A 15,406-nucleotide genomic window follows, 5' to 3' on the forward strand; every position below is an offset into this window, starting at 1 on the left:
CCCCTGAGCACCAAGAACCAACTCCCAACTCCATACCACCTTCCTACCCAGACTTGGACTTGGCCCCAAAATCAATGGGACTCTATGGCAGCTATATGAAGGGAGTCACCTAGAGACGCCAAACTTCCTGGGGACCTGGCAGCCCCCCAGGGGAGTATACACACCAACTTTGGTCCATCTACCACTTATACTTTTCGAGTAATTGAGAACGTGCAACTTTTTTCAATCAGTGGGTGTCTATGGCAGCTATGTCAAAGGAAGGGGCTACATCCACCAAATTCACAGGGTACCTGGGGCCCCCCTAGAGGGTGCTACAGCCCAACTTTCAGCTCCCTAGGACTTTTACTTTTCGAGTTATTGAGAACGTGCAAACTTTTTTTTGGCTTTCATCCCCTTACCTAACCCTAACCCTAACCCCTAACCCTAACCCTAACCCTAACCCTCTCTAACCCTAACCCTAACCCTAACCCTAACCCTAACCCTAACCCTATTTTTTGGTTTTTATCCTATAACCTAACCCTAACCCTAACCCCTAACCCCTAACCCCTAACCCACGCCCACACTTGCACCCATTTTTCAACATTTCACAAAGGTTCAAGGACCCCGGCATGTCACCCCTCCTTTTACTCAGGGGGACCCCCTGAGCACCAAGAACCAACTCCCAACTCCATACCACCTTCCTACCCAGACTTGGACTTGGCCCCAAAATCAATGGGAGTCTATGGCAGCTATATGAAGGGAGTCACCTAGAGACGCCAAACTTCCTGGGGACCTGGCAGCCCCCCAGGGGAGTATACACACCAACTTTGGTCCATATGAGCATCATAGTTTTTGAGTTATTCTAAGTGAGCAATTTTTCAAATGAATGGGAGTCTATGGCAGCTATATGAAGGGAGTCACCTAGAGACGCCAAACTTCCTGGAGACCTGGCAGCCCCCCAGGGGAGTATACACACCAAGTTTGGTCCATATGAGCATCATAGTTTTTGAGTTATTCTAAGTGAGCCCTTTTTCAAATGAATGGGAGTCTATGGCAGCTATATGAAGGGAGTCACCTAGAGACGCCAAACTTTCTGGAGACCTGCGGGGGGCCCAGGGGAGTATACACACCAAGTTTGGTCCATATGAGCATCATAGTTTTTGAGTTATTCTTAGTGAGCAATTTTTCAAATGAATGGGAGTCTATGGCAGCTATGTCAAAGGAAGGTGCTACATCCACCAAATTCAAAGGGTCCCTGGGGGCCCCCTAGAGGGTGCTACAGCCCAAGTTTCAGCTCTCTACCACCTTTAGTTTTTCAGTTATTCTTAGTGAGCAAAACCATTTTTTGGTTTTTATCCTATAACCTAACCCTAACCCTAACCCTAACCCTAACCCTAACCCCTAACCCTCTAACCCTAACCCTAACCCTAACCCTAACCCCCTAACCCTAACCCTAACCCTAACCCTAACCCTAACCCTACACCTCTCAGAAATAGGCCATGTAGGGTGTCTATCTACTCGCCACGAGGAACTGAGCATCTGGGCAAACTCCCAGCCCTGTCGGACCATCCTACGGAGACTTATGTCCTCAGCGACCGATCCTTTTTGCCCAATTTTGGACTATCTCGGGAACCGTAAGTGCTATCGACATGGGGTCTTCACTGGGACGTCCGGAACCCCCCAAAACCCCCCCCTAGACACTGGTTCCATCCCTCTACCACTTTCCGTTCACCAGTTATTTGCCGACTGACCGATCCTCAGGTGGTGTTCTTGCCTTAACCTAACCCCTAACCCTAACCCTAACCCCCTAACCCTAACCCTAACCCTAACCCTAACCCTAACCCTAACCCTAACCCTAACCCTAACCACCATGTCCTTGCCTCAATCCCACCTTTCTATCCCAAGTTATGCCCAATCTACAGGTTCTAAAAGGCCTACGGAAACCAACGAAATATATGTCATTCGGACTCACCTACAGTACCCCAATATACTACTTTCATACCTCTACCCCTTACTATAAGCAAATGAAAAATTAAAAGACACTCCAATTTACACAACTTTCACCCCTTCTAGCAGCAAAGTGGAACCACTTGCACACACCATTCCACTGCAGCCACACTCAGGGAGACAAGGCCTTTCCATACATGCCTCACTTGTCATCCTACCACCTACCGTGACAAAGTTCACAACCCTCGCACACTCCCACAACAGCCTCTCAGGTCCTTCGCACCCAACACCCTTCTTCATAGTGGAGATCAATATCAAAGACAAACACTACAAACTTCATTTTCACATATCTTATAGAGCTCTTCGAGCCCGATCCAACCCTGCTACTCCCAACTCTCTAACACGCTCACTTCAAGAGTTACGGACAAAGGTCACCAAAGGTCAAGTCACCTCAAAACACCTACTTCACCTCTTTTAAACCCAAAACACTCATCTATCACCTCACATGACCCTTTTTACTAAACCTAAGGTCACAGGACTGCTGGCAAACTACCACTAACACTTGCTCATATTCACCCACCCAATCACCCCTTAGGACACTCCCACTCACTTCAGGACACACCCACTCACCCACCCACTCACACACTTGGAACCACCCACTCACACTTTGCTACACAACACACTCTTAAACACCCACAATCACACCCCACAACACCCCACAACACACCTCTCACACTTGGCCACGCCCACACTTGCACCCATTTTTCAACATTTCACAAAGGTTCAAGGACCCCGGCATGTCACCCCTCCTTTTACTCAGGGGGACCCCCTGAGCACCAAGAACCAACTCCCAACTCCATACCACCTTCCTACCCAGACTTGGACTTGGCCCCAAAATCAATGGGACTCTATGGCAGCTATATGAAGGGAGTCACCTAGAGACGCCAAACTTCCTGGGGACCTGGCAGCCCCCCAGGGGAGTATACACACCAACTTTGGTCCATCTACCACTTATACTTTTCGAGTAATTGAGAACGTGCAACTTTTTTCAATCAGTGGGTGTCTATGGCAGCTATGTCAAAGGAAGGGGCTACATCCACCAAATTCACAGGGTACCTGGGGCCCCCCTAGAGGGTGCTACAGCCCAACTTTCAGCTCCCTAGGACTTTTACTTTTCGAGTTATTGAGAACGTGCAAACTTTTTTTTTGGCTTTCATCCCCTTACCTAACCCTAACCCTAACCCCTAACCCTAACCCTAACCCTAACCCTAACCCTAACCCTATCCCTAACCCTAACCCTAACCCTAACCCTATTTTTTGGTTTTTATCCTATAACCTAACCCTAACCCTAACCCCTAACCCCTAACCCCTAACCCACGCCCACACTTGCACCCATTTTTCAACATTTCACAAAGGTTCAAGGACCCCGGCATGTCACCCCTCCTTTTACTCAGGGGGACCCCCTGAGCACCAAGAACCAACTCCCAACTCCATACCACCTTCCTACCCAGACTTGGACTTGGCCCCAAAATCAATGGGAGTCTATGGCAGCTATATGAAGGGAGTCACCTAGAGACGCCAAACTTCCTGGGGACCTGGCAGCCCCCCAGGGGAGTATACACACCAACTTTGGTCCATATGAGCATCATAGTTTTTGAGTTATTCTAAGTGAGCAATTTTTCAAATGAATGGGAGTCTATGGCAGCTATATGAAGGGAGTCACCTAGAGACGCCAAACTTCCTGGAGACCTGGCAGCCCCCCAGGGGAGTATACACACCAAGTTTGGTCCATATGAGCATCATAGTTTTTGAGTTATTCTAAGTGAGCCCTTTTTCAAATGAATGGGAGTCTATGGCAGCTATATGAAGGGAGTCACCTAGAGACGCCAAACTTTCTGGAGACCTGCGGGGGGCCCAGGGGAGTATACACACCAAGTTTGGTCCATATGAGCATCATAGTTTTTGAGTTATTCTTAGTGAGCAATTTTTCAAATGAATGGGAGTCTATGGCAGCTATGTCAAAGGAAGGTGCTACATCCACCAAATTCAAAGGGTCCCTGGGGGCCCCCTAGAGGGTGCTACAGCCCAAGTTTCAGCTCTCTACCACCTTTAGTTTTTCAGTTATTCTTAGTGAGCAAAACCATTTTTTGGTTTTTATCCTATAACCTAACCCTAACCCTAACCCTAACCCTAACCCCCTAACCCCCTAACCCTAACCCCTAACCCTAACCCTAACCCTAACCCTAACCCTAACCCTAACCCTAACCCTAACCCTAACCCTAACCCTAACCCTAACCCACTATCTATCACCTCACATGATGCTTTTTACTAACCCTAAGGTCACAGGACTTGGCCACACCCACTCACTTAGGACACACCCACTCCCACTTAGACACTCCCACTTAGCCACACCCACTCACTTTAGGACACACCCACTCACTTTAGGACACACCCACTCACACTTTGACACACCCACTCACCCACTCACACTTTCACTCATTATGGACCATTTCAGGAAGCGCTTTCTACCCACCCATGTCACCTCTCCTTTTACTCAGGGGGACCCCCTGAGCACGAGGGACCACCTCCCAGCTCCATAGCACCTTCCTACCCACAGATACAACAACACAAAGGGGTCCCATAATAAAGTACTTATGTCTCCAAATGGAGTCATGTTTGTACTCAAACAACTCGGCATCCCATGCCAAATACAACCACCATGTCCTTGCCTCAATCCCACCTTTCTATCCCAAGTTATGCCCAATCTACAGGTTCTAAAAGGCCTACGGAAACCAACAAAATATATGTCATTCGGACTCACCTACGGTACCCCAATATACTACTTTCATACCTCTACCCCTTACTATAAGCAAATGAAAAATTAAAAGACACTCAAATTTACACAACTTTCACCCCTTCTAGCAGCAAAGTGGAACCACTTGCACACACCATTCCACTGCAGACACACTCAGGGAGACAAGGCCTTTCCATACATGCCTCACTTGTCATCCTACCACCTACCGTGCCAAAGTTCACAACCCTCGCACACTCCAACAACAGCCTCTCAGGTCCTTCGCACCCAACACCCTTCTTCATAGTGGAGATCAATATCAAAGACAAACACTACAAACTTCATTTTCACATATCTTATAGAGCTCTTCGAGCCCGATCCAACCCTGCTACTCCCAACTCTCTAACACGCTCACTTCAAGAGTTACGGACAAAGGTCACCAAAGGTCAACTCACCTCAAAACACCTACTTCACCTCTTTTAAACCCAAAACACTCATCTATCACCTCACATGACCCTTTTTACTAAACCTAAGGTCACAGGACTGCTGGCAAACTACCACTAACACTTGCTCATATTCACCCACCCAATCACCCCTTAGGACACACCCACTCACTTCAGGACACACCCACTCACCCACCCACTCACACACTTGGAACCACCCACTCACACTTTGATACACAACACACTCTTAAACACCCACAATCACACCCCACAACACTCTGCCATACACCTCTCACACTTGGCCACGCCCACACTTGCACCCATTTTTCAACATTTCACAAAGGTTCAAGGACCCCGGCATGTCACCCCTCCTTTTACTCAGGGGGACCCCCTGAGCACCAAGAACCAACTCCCAACTCCATACCACCTTCCTACCCAGACTTGGACTTGGCCCCAAAATCAATGGGACTCTATGGCAGCTATATGAAGGGAGTCACCTAGAGACGCAAAACTTCCTGGGGACCTGGCAGCCCCCCAGGGGAGTATACACACCAACTTTGGTCCATATGAGCATCATAGTTTTTGAGTTATTCTAAGTGAGCAATTTTTCAAATGAATGGGAGTCTATGGCAGCTATATGAAGGGAGTCACCTAGAGACGCCAAACTTCCTGGAGACCTGGCAGCCCCCCAGGGGAGTATACACACCAACTTTGGTCCATATGAGCATCATAGTTTTTGAGTTATTCTAAGTGAGCAATTTTTTCAAATGAATGGGAGTCTATGGCAGCTATATGAAGGGAGTCACCTAGAGACGCCAAACTTTCTGGAGACCTGCGGGGGGCCCAGGGGAGTATACACACCAAGTTTGGTCCATATGAGCATCATAGTTTTTGAGTTATTCTTAGTGAGCAATTTTTCAAATGAATGGGAGTCTATGGCAGCTATGTCAAAGGAAGGTGCTACATCCACCAAATTCACAGGGTCCCTGGGGGCCCCCTAGAGGGTGCTACAGCCCAAGTTTCAGCTCTCTACCACCTTTAGTTTTTCAGTTATTCTTAGTGAGCAAAACCATTTTTTGGTTTTTATCCTATAACCTAACCCTAACCCTAACCCCTAACCCTAACCCTAACCCTAACCCTAACCCTAACCCTAACCCTAACCCTAACCCTAACCCCTAACCCTAACCCACCCACTCACACACTTGCACTAACCCACTCACACTTGGACACACCAACCCACACTTGGACACTCACAATCACGCACAGGAACGCATACTGGCCCTCACACACGCCCACAACCGCTTTTCCCACACTTTACCACACTCTAAACACTTGGGACAAAAAGCGACCGATCCTCACACCTCTCAGAAATAGGCCATGTAGGGTGTCTATCTACTCGCCAGGAGGAACTGAGCATCTGGGCAAACTCCCAGCCCTGTCGGACCATCCTACGGAGACTTATGTCCTCAGCGACCGATCCTTTTTGCCCAATTTTGGACTATCTCGGGAACCGTAAGTGCTATCGACATGGGGTCTTCACTGGGACGTCCGGAACCCCCCAAAACCCCCCCCTAGACACTGGTTCCATCCCTCTACCACTTTCCGTTCACGAGTTATTTGCCGACTGACCGATCCTCAGGTGGTGTTCTTGCCTTAACCTAACCCCTAACCCTAACCCTAACCCTAACCCTAACCCTAACCCTAACCCTAACCCTAACCCCTAACCCTAACCCTAACCCTAACCCTAACCCTTCTAGCAGCAAAGTGGAACCACTTGCACACACCATTCCACTGCAGCCACACTCAGGGAGACAAGGCCTTTCCATACATGCCTCACTTGTCATCCTACCACCTACCGTGCCAAAGTTCACAACCCTCGCACACTCCCACAACAGCCTCTCAGGTCCTTCGCACCCAACACCCTTCCTCATAGTGGAGATCAATATCAAAGACAAACACTACAAACTTCATTTTCACATATCTTATAGAGCTCTTCGAGCCCGATCCAACCCTGCTACTCCCAACTCTCTAACACGCTCACTTCAAGAGTTACGGACAAAGGTCACCAAAGGTCAAGTCACCTCAAAACACCTACTTCACCTCTTTTAAACCCAAAACACTCATCTATCACCTCACATGACCCTTTTTACTAAACCTAAGGTCACAGGACTGCTGGCAAACTACCACTAACACTTGGACACTCCCACTCACTTCAGGACACACCCACTCACCCACCCACTCACACTTGGAACCACCCACTCACACACTTGCACTAACCCACTCACACTTGGACACACCAACCCACACTTGGACACTCACAATCACGCACAGGAACGCCTACTGGCCCTCACACACGCCCACAACCGCTTTTCCCACACTTTACCACACTCTAAACACTTGGGACAAAAAGCGACCGATCCTCACACCTCTCAGAAATAGGCCATGTAGGGTGTCTATCTACTCGCCACGAGGAACTGAGCATCTGGGCAAACTCCCAGCCCTGTCGGACCATCCTACGGAGACTTATGTCCTCAGCGACCGATCCTTTTTGCCCAATTTTGGACTATCTCGGGAACCGTAAGTGCTATCGACATGGGGTCTTCACTGGGACGTCCGGAACCCCCCAAAACCCCCCCCTAGACACTGGTTCCATCCCTCTACCACTTTCCGTTCACGAGTTATTTGCCGACTGACCGATCCTCAGGTGGTGTTCTTGCCTTAACCTAACCCTAACCCTACCCTAACCCTAACCCTAACCCTAACCCTAACCCCCTAACCCTAACCCTAACCCTAACCCTAACCCTAACCCGAAACACTCAATGACACCCGAGGTCCACTACTGATGATGTGTCTACTCCTTTAATGTTTAATCTCTAACCATTCAATATTTCATATTAAATGTTTACCATTTATGGTTCAACTATAGGCGTTTTTAACTTAATTTTGCTTCAATCCTGAGCTATTCTTCAATTTCATGTTTTCGACTGCTGTTCTTCTTTTCCTCACTACTGATTTTTCTGTATTTTACACTGTAAAATAGAATCTTTCCACAATTTTAGTTTTTCAGTAACCAGCCTTTCAGGACTTATCTTACAGTGGGATTAGGACCTCAGCATTTATTTAGTAAGTTAGCTTGTTTGAAGGAGAGCTTATACAGCCTTAGCATGTTATACAACTCTGACTTTAGCTCTTTATTATTATTATTATTACTATTATTACTACTATTTCCTCTGCTTGGGTGCGGCCAAGGACATGAGAGCTGCGGACGGCGTGCGACGGCCAGTGCATTACCTTTGACTTTCCAGTTTCAACCACTCAGTCGCTGGACGAGTTGGGGAGAGTCACCGAGAGAGAAAAATTGCCTAACCCCTAACCCCTAACCCTAACCCTAACCCTAACCCTAACCCAACTTTAACTATTACACTTGTGCAAAACTGCAGATTGCTATGGTTGTTCCTGTAAACCTCAGTGATGTTCACTCTACAAACCGATTTGCAACTTTAACTATTAACCCTGTGTAAAACTGCAGATTGTTGTGACTATTCCTCATTTTGTGCTATTTTCACCAAACTTTAGAGAAACTAAGACAAAGATCTGTGTTATAATGGTGTTTGCCAATCCTCTTGTACAAAACAGTAATGTTCACTCTAAAACCGATTTTCAAACTTAACCCGGTACAAAACTGCAGATTGCTATGACTGTTCCTGAAAATAACAGTGATGTTCACTCTAAAACCGATCTTCAAACTTAAACCGGTACAAAACTGCATATTGCTGTGACTGTTCCTGAAAAAACAAGTGATGTTCGCTCTACAACCGACCTTCAAATTTACCTGTTAAGATTATGCAAAACCTAATTTATATGACACACACCAAGACTTGATCAATCTTGGCTGGGCCTTCCTCGGGTTAGAGTGTATAGTGATAAATGGCCGAAACACTCAATGACACCCGAGGTCCACTACTGATGATGTGTCTAATCCTTTAATGTTTAATCTCTAACCATTCAATATTTAATATTAAATGTTTACCATTTATGGTTCACCTATAGGCGTTTTTAACTTAATTTTACTTCAATCCTGAGCTATTCTTCATTTTCATGTTTTAGACTGCTGTTCTTCTTTTCCTCACTACTGATTTTTCTGTATTTTACACTGTAAAATAGAATCTTTCCACAATTTTAGTTTTTCAGTAACCAGCCTTTCAGGACTTATCTTACAGTGGGATTAGGACCTCAGCATTTATTTAGTAAGTTAGCTTGTTTGAAGGAGAGCTTATACAGCCTTAGCATGTTATACAACTCTGACTTTAGCTCTTTATTATTATTATTATTATTATTATTATTACTATTATTACTACTATTTCCTCTGCTTGGGTGCGGCCAAGGACATGAGAGCTGCGGACGGCGTGCGACGGCCAGTGCATTACCTTTGACTTTCCAGTTTCAACCACTCAGTCGCTGGACGAGTTGGGGAGAGTCACCGAGAGAGAAAAATTGCCTAACCCTTTTTTTTTTTTTTTTTTTTTTTCTAAACCTAAACCCATTTTTGTTAATTTGCTCCTAAGTTTATTTTGTGGGTGGAGCTTGGGTGCATATAAGAGGTTGAAGGAGAGGAGAAGCCCATTTGGAAGGAAGAAGGAACAGAGAAGGGGGTGCCTAACAACTAAAATTCTTGCACTAAGACCTGAGGAAGACACAAAAATTGTCGAAACGTTGTCAGAGTGCACTACTAGAGATAAAATTGAAGAAAAGTAAGGGAAGACGAAACAAAATAGGGGGTGCCTAAAACTAAATTTACTATGTACTCAAGTGTCCATCGAACTGGCAGTAGGGCCCATGCATCGGTCGCCCACCTAGTGTGGTGACTTTCTTTTATTTTTGTTAGAACCAAAGTGCAGACAGGATTATGGGATAAGCATATGAGGATATATGAATAAAATGAAAAAGAAAACTTAGCAAACAACACAAGGAGAGCAGGATGTGGAACAAGGGCAGGTCAGCGGAGAGAACAAGGTGAGTACAAGCATATATGATGTGGGAGATATGGAGAATGTAATAGGATGCAGGTGTGTGGCAATCAGGAGATATGTGAAACAGCTGAGAGAAAGCAGGGAGCTAAGGAGGAGGAGAATAATGAAAACATAAGCTGAACAGAGAAAATACAAATGTAGCAAGAACACAGGAATAAACCATAAATTAAATTAACACAATAATGAACTAAAATGAACTAGAGAACATGATGATCTGGAAAATGATAAAAACAGGAACATAACAGAAACCCTAAAATTCAAACACCAAAGGATCATGACAATAAATAAAACATAACTAAAACTCAGGTATTCTTCTTTAAGGAGATAAAACGCTTATAAAATACATGTTAATATCTCGCAAGACTTAATCAGACTGTTCAAACAGTTAAGTAAAGATTTCTCTAGATGGTCTAGATGGGGGTGTAACAACGGACTTCCCATGATGCCACTGCCCCTATAAAAGAGGTGAAATCCTCAAGGTCATCAGTGGTGGGTTCTAAGAGAAAGAAACAATATATATATATAAAACAATATTAGAGAACATTCACATGCATTTAATGATTTCTTAAAGATGAATACTTACTTACTTACTTACTTTTAAAGATGTCATTGTACTTCTGTGAATCATTAGAAGCAGATGGAGCAATTTCTTCGTTATCTGAAATATGCACCGACATATTTTTCTTGTCAGTACTGGTATTTTCAATGTAACAAGTTTAAACTAGAGTTCTACTAGTATTTTCAGTGTAACAAGTTTAAACCTTTTTTTAGCTGTAGCAGACCTGACGTTGATGAAGAAGTAGACAACTCTGAGGTCTCTGGGACTACTGTGAAACTAAACCTGTTTTTATTGCCAGCACACTGAAATGCAAAAAAGAGGTCCAATTACCATATTGGCTATTCATTACACTGTTTCTTTGTGGACATAAGTCAGTGATGGCTGACATGGAGACGCTGTGTCTATAAACTTTACCAAAAACAAAAACAAGAATTTCCTTTTAGAAGCACGTATTAGCAATGAGAAACCAGCAAACTTTGATATTCATCAGGCCCTGGGGGGTCTCACCTGTTCATGAACCTATGTATGCCCTCTTTTTGGAGGGGGGTTGAGAGAGTTCTAATTACTTTATTACCCTGTGTCACACACTTGGTCAGGAAATTGAATCGGAAGGCCGAGGGGTGATGTTGACTGGGACTTCACTTACAGAATAACAGTAAGTCCCTGAATAACATTTGCTCTAAGATGAAAAAGAAAATGTTTTTAGAAAAGCTACAGGCAACTAAAATTATCATTTCTTTTCCTAAAATATAGTCTCTCATGATTCAAAACAAACACATCATTGCTAGAGTCAATTTATAACTTGGAAACAGTATACAGAGGGCTCGTAAAGTTTTTTCTGTTAATTTGATATTTATCTTACCTCTTTCTCCTGCTTTCCAGTCTGTTGACGCAGAAGTGGAAGGTTTGCTCGTTCCATCTCTTCACCATCTGGTGCATTGTTGATGCCCGACATTCTGGCAGCTAGCGTCAGCATTTGGTGGAATGGCAAGGTTATGATCCGGAGTATTGTCTCTGAATTCTCTACTCACTTTATTTTAAGTTGCTGTCATATCCACTGGGCTGTGTGCAGTTCGTGTGTATATTACCTCCTGTCATTACAGGTGTGACCTCTCAGCTGCAGTTCTTTGAGGTCCTTTAAAAAGGAGCATTTACAGTAGCGGGTCCCCTGAGGCAGATGCCACGTTGTTCTTGTTCATCAAGTCCTATTCAGGGCTCCTCTTAATTTGTGAATATACACTCCTCAAAAAAATGAAGGGAACACTCAAATAACATCCTAGATCTGAATGAATGAAATATTCTCATTAAATACTTTGTTCTGTATAAAGTTAAATGTTCTGACAACAAAATCACACAGTAATCATCAATGGAAATCAAATTTATTAACCAATGGAGGCCTGGATTTGGAGTCACACACAAAATGAAAGTGGAAAAACACACTAGAGGCTGATCCAACTTTGATGTAATGTCCTTAAAACAAGTCAAAATGAGGCTCAGTATTGTGTGTGGCCTCTACGTGGCTGTATGACCTCCATACAACACCTGGGCATGCTCCTGATGAGACGGTGGATGGTCTCCTGAGGGAACTCCTCCCAGACCTGGACTAAAGCATCCACCAACTCCTGGACAGTCTGTGGTGCAACGTGACGTTGGTGGATGGAGCGAGACATAATGTCCCAGATGTGCTCAATCAGATTCAGGTCTGGGGAACGGGCGGGCCAGTCCATTGCTTCAATGTCTTCATCTTGCAGGAACTGCTGACACACTCCAGCCACATGAGCACACTCCAGCCACATGAGGTCTAGCATTGTCCTGCATTAGGAGGAACCCAGGGCCAACCACACCAGCATATGGTCTCACAAGGGGTCTGAGGGTCTCATCTCGGTACCTAATGGCAGTCAGGCTACCTCTGGCGAGTACATGGAGGGCAGTGCGGCCCTCCAAAGAAATACCACCCCACACCATTACTGACCCACTGCCAAACCAGTCATGCTGAAGGATGTTGCAGGCAGCAGATCTCTCTCCATGGTGTCTCCAGACTCTGTCACGTCTGTCACATGTGCTCAGTGTGAACCTGCTTTCATCTGTGAAGAGCACAGGGCACCAGTGGCGAATTTGTTAATCCTGGTGTTCTCTGGCAAATGCCAAGCGTCCTGCACGGTGTTGGGCTTTGAGTATGACCCCCATTTGAGGACATCGGGTCCTCATACCATCCTCATGGAGTCGGTTTCTAACCGTTTGTGCAGACACTTGCACATTCGTGGCCTGCTGGAGGTCATTTTGCAGGGCTCTGGCAGTGCTCCTCCTATTCCTCCTTGCACAAAGGTGGAGGTAGTGGTCCTTCTGCTGGGTTGTTGCCCTCCTACGGCCTCCTCCATGTCTCCTGGTGTACTGGCCTGTCTCCTGGTAGAACCTCCAGGCTCTGGACACTACGCTGACAGACACAACAAACCTTCTTGCCACAGCTCACATTGATGTGCCATCCTGGATGAGCTGCACTACCTGAGCCACTTGTGTGGGTTGTAGAGTCCGTCTCATGCTACCACGAGTGTGATAGCACCACCAACATTCAAGTGACCAAAACATCAGCCAGAAATCATCGGTACTGAGAAGTGGTCTGTGGTCCCCACCTTCAGAACCACTCCTTTATTGAATGTATTGCTAATCACCAAAGATTTCATCCTGTTGTCTTTTTCATTTGTACAACAACATGTGAAATTGATTGTCAATCAGTGTTGCTTCCTAAGTGGACAGTTTGATTTCACAGAAGTTTCATCATCATCATCACTCACCTATCTTTCCACCTTTCAACATTCCACCGTCATCTCCATTTTTTTCTAGAAAGAAAGACAAGAATCATAATCAACCTTGATTGCATGTCACAACCTTTCAACCTCATCTTCTGTGTGTATACTTACCTTCTCCCTGGATACTTTACCTCTGCGACAACGGTAGGAGTTCCACTTCTTCTCAGCATTCTTCATCAGTTATCAGATCTCATTCCCCTGAATGAACACTCCCCTCTCCTCATTGCTACACTGCAATCATCCCCTGATCCTGGAAGAAACATTCTTTAATTCATGTTTGTCAATAAACTGTTCACTTACTTTTGTCCGTAGTTGTTGCTTACACAAGGGTCTCAAATACAAAGGTTATGACAAGAATGCTTCTTAATATCTTAAAGCTAATGGCTCAGTAAATTAAGCAAATAAAGGTGGGCTTAATCGACACCCCTGGTATGTGCCTCTATGAAGTGAGTTATTTTTTAGTTAGTTTTTCAATAATGTTTATTCTTGCTGTTTACTGTATAGGGCTTGTATAAATCTAATAAATTGCTAATATAACCAAATCTTTCCAAGTCTCAAAAAGAAAATGGCAATTGGCTCTGTCAAAGGCCTTTTTATATTACCAAATGAAAGATATGAAAATCACACTCCCTGGCATTGGCTGGTGCCTCTGCCTGCCGATGCATTGGTTGTTCTCGGTGGTCCCCTTGGGTCATGGCTGGATCTGCTTCGCTCCCGGCGGGGCCTCTGGGTGCTTTACTACAGCTCCCTAGGCCTTCTGCTCCGTGGCTGCTGGGTGGTTTGGGCTGGTCCCACTAGTGGTCCCACTGGTGGTCCTCCCCGGGCTTCTGTGCCCTAGGGGCCCTTGAAAGTCTATGGCTCTGATCTTCTTTGTATCTGCCTTGGGTCCTGGGGGGCAGGTCTGTGGCCCATTTAGTGGTTGCCACTAAATACATCTTGTATTAATTATTCCCGTGTACTTTTCAGTAACGTTGCTGTTTTAAATGCATTTGTTGTCTGTCCCTGTGGTGGTTTTTTTTCCTGTCCCTTTCTCTCTTTCTGCAGGTGTAGAAGCAGACTTCTAGGGTGTTATCTTTTGTTCTCTTCATTCTTCTTTCTCTCTTTCTTTTTCGTGGCACTCAGACAATTCTGAGTGCTACCCTGCCAGATAGGACACCTTATCAAAAAATGTTTTGGAGGCGGAAAGAGTGTCAATTAGGGTGGTGAGGCTGAAGCCAGAAATTGAAGGTGTAACATTCAATATTAGTGGTTATGCCCCACAGGTAGGATGTGAGTTAGAGGGGAAGGGTTAGAAATTCTGGAGCGAGTTAGATGAAGTAATGCAGAACAACCACAGAGGTGAGAGAGTGGTGGTTGGTGCAGATCTCCATGGACATATTTGAGCAGGGAACAGAGGTAATGAGGAAGAGATGGGCAGGGCTACTATCCAGAACAGTAATGCGAAAGGACAGATGGTGGTAGACTTTGCAAAGAGGATATAAATGGCTGTAATGAATACTTTCTTCGAGAAGGAAAGGTCTGACAGTGGAGTTAGAAGCACATAGGTGGATTACATCTTGTGTAGACGATGTAATCTGAAGGAACTCAGTGACAGCAAGGTAGTGGTAAGGTGAGTGTTGCCAGACAGCACATGATGGTGGTGTGTAGATTGACTGATGGTAAGGACCATGAAGAGGACAAAGGCAAAGCAGAGGACAAACTGGTGGAAGCTGAAGAAGGAAAAATGTTGTGTGACTTTCTGGGAGGAGTTGAGGCTCTGGGAAGTGCTTCCAGATGACTACAATAACTATGCTTTCTGTTAATTACGCTCATCTGTTTTTATGTAGCCTGTCACATTTCAGTTGTATTTA

Source organism: Girardinichthys multiradiatus, chromosome 12 (genome assembly GCF_021462225.1).
Source record: "Girardinichthys multiradiatus isolate DD_20200921_A chromosome 12, DD_fGirMul_XY1, whole genome shotgun sequence".
Lineage (NCBI taxonomy): Eukaryota > Metazoa > Chordata > Actinopteri > Cyprinodontiformes > Goodeidae > Girardinichthys > Girardinichthys multiradiatus.